The following is a 2425-nucleotide window of genomic DNA, read 5'->3' on the forward strand; positions in this document are numbered from 1 at the left end:
TCAGCAGAATGCACAGACAAAATTAGATTTAACAGAACATTGGGCACTTCTCTGGGAATATTATTTAAAAAAATGCAATTTCAATCAATTAATAATGTAGATCTAATGAAAATGTGAACTTGTATATAATGAGAACAAGACAAGGCCAAGCAAATCACGTGACGCGGGGTAAATTTAGTTCCGCTATGGGTCTGCGGCTATGCTCCTTTCTCAAATATCCCTTCTTACCTTTTCTGTTTTGTCTGTTTTCCTATTTGCTGTTGTATAATCTACAAATAAATTATTTTCTACTTGTTTGTAGCTTAATACGGCAACTCAGAACGTTGCTCGAATTTACTGGCGGGTGGTTTTATTTCACCAGCTGTCAAGAGTATAGGCTACACAGCTACTCATTCAACAAATCCCCTGCTCGTATCACCATACGACAAACATTATATAATTTATTCATTAAAAAAACTAAACTCCCAATATATGCTTCAATGCGGGATATAAAGTTGTAAGAGACGCATAATATTGTTGTGAGTTTAATGTTTTAAAAATATATAGCATGTATTAATCTCATGACATCACATCCTGCATTCAAGCATATGTTATAATCATTAAACTAAGACATAATGGGGAAGTCGTGGCCTAATGGTTAGAGAGTCGGTCTCGTAACCCAAGATTGTGGGTTCAAGTCTCGTACCGGCAGGGATTGTAGGTGGGGGAAGTGAATGTACCACACTCTCTCCCACCTTCAATACCACGACTGAGGTGCCCTTGAGCAAGGTACCGAACCCCCAACTGCTCTGCGGGCGCCGCAGCAAAAAAAAAAAAGGCTGCCCACTGCTCCGGGTGGGGGGGAAGTGAATGTCCCCCCCCCCCCCCCACCTTCAATACCACGACTGAGGTGCCCTTGAGCAAGGCACCGAACCCCCAACTGCTCTGCGGGCGCCGCAGCAAAAAAAAAAATGGCTGCCCACTGCTCCGGGTGCGTGTTCACGGTTTGTGTGTGTTCACTGCTGTGTGTGTGCACTTTGGATGGGTTAAATGCAGAGCACTAATTCAGAGTATGGGTCACCATACTTGGCAACATGTCACTTCACTTCACCTGTACTTACCACATACTCTTTCACTAAATTGTCTGGATCCTCGTTGAGGTATATGCAGAGCCCCTTGATAATACAATCTCGTCCAATATCGACATCACCGTCATGGCCAAGGGTGACAAGCAGAGCAGAGGTTTTTTTTTTTATTATACATTTTTACCCCCACTGATCTATATAAATGACTGGATTGCTCATGGAATCCTAAATTCCCAGCAGGTGGTTAAGCCACCGAAAGTGTTCGAGTGGCCATATTGTTATTCCAAAATGACTTAATGCACTTTTTATGTCCAGCCAAGTCATAGATCAGTGTTTTCCCCAATAAAATGTACACACACCAAAAACAAAATCTCTAACATACTTGAGCCATGGGTTCCATGATGGTCTGCAGTCTTCCTCCTATTTGCCCTCCTTGCTTTTTAAATACTCTTAGAAATTTTTCAGACAGCATATCTAACCGAGACAAAATTCTGGATTGTAGGGACATTGTTGTAATTCAGCATTTATCTGAGAGAAGAAGAGGGAAAAATACATGTAAACATACAGTTGAAATGCAGTTTGTAAAGGCATACAATGAAAAAGGGTTAAAAATTATTACATCAGTTAAAGCAAAAAAAATCCTAAGCCTGAACTTTTTCCGGGGGTGGAGGACACGCAGGGGTTTTTTTGGCAAAAAAATAAAAATAAAACATTTGAAAGCGATTCAAATAATTTTCTTTCAAACTAACAAGTAACATATTTGCAATTGCCATTAGCCCTTGACAGGCTCAGACTACAGATTATGGTGGGCTATTTAAAACAGCAATACCAGGAAAGGTTAATCACTACAATAAGGTGCAAACACATGTAACATTTAGGATGCTTTTGATATAAAGTTTTGCTGATTAGCTTTGTCCTTGACAGTGTACAAGACAACCTACAATCTAAAACATGACATTTATGAAACTGTTTTGTTCAAAATAAATGGATAATTAAATACTAGAATTTTTTTTTTTAAATATCACAATGTCAGCTTTTTCCAATATCGTGCAGCCCTATTTCTTACAGTATTGAAATATATTGTATCATAACCCCTGTATTGTGATATGTATCGTATTGCCAGATTCTTGGCAATTCACAGCCCTATTTCATTATAAGAAACCTCAAGGAACAGAATAATCAAATATCCATGGCATGACCCCTTTAAACAACCAAAAGCTAAGGTAAAATGACAAGTATAAATAAGTAGGATTAAAACTTTTGGGTTATGCTCACCAAATTTACAGATGCAGATCATTCAAAGCAGTTTACAAAAGCTTTGAGCAGAAAAACATCACGTAAATGCAACCACCTAAAAAAAA

General features: G+C 38.6%; 1 long non-coding RNA gene across 1 annotated transcript in view; it reads right to left on the reverse strand.

Annotated features, from left to right (window-relative positions):
• Nucleotides 1–1457: 1457 nt before the first annotated feature.
• The window catches only part of LOC107586057 (uncharacterized), a 1501-nt gene continuing 533 nt past the window's right edge, over nt 1458–2425 (reverse strand). Inside the window, exons 2-3 of the long non-coding RNA XR_001609313.1 lie at nt 2340–2415; nt 1458–1592 (exon numbers count right to left, since the gene is read on the reverse strand). This is a non-coding gene — a long non-coding RNA (uncharacterized lncRNA). The remainder of the gene's footprint in view (nt 1593–2339; nt 2416–2425) is intronic.

This window comes from Sinocyclocheilus grahami, unplaced genomic scaffold (genome assembly GCF_001515645.1).
Source record: "Sinocyclocheilus grahami isolate Dianchi unplaced genomic scaffold, SAMN03320097.WGS_v1.1 scaffold76.1, whole genome shotgun sequence".
Taxonomy (NCBI): domain Eukaryota; kingdom Metazoa; phylum Chordata; class Actinopteri; order Cypriniformes; family Cyprinidae; genus Sinocyclocheilus; species Sinocyclocheilus grahami.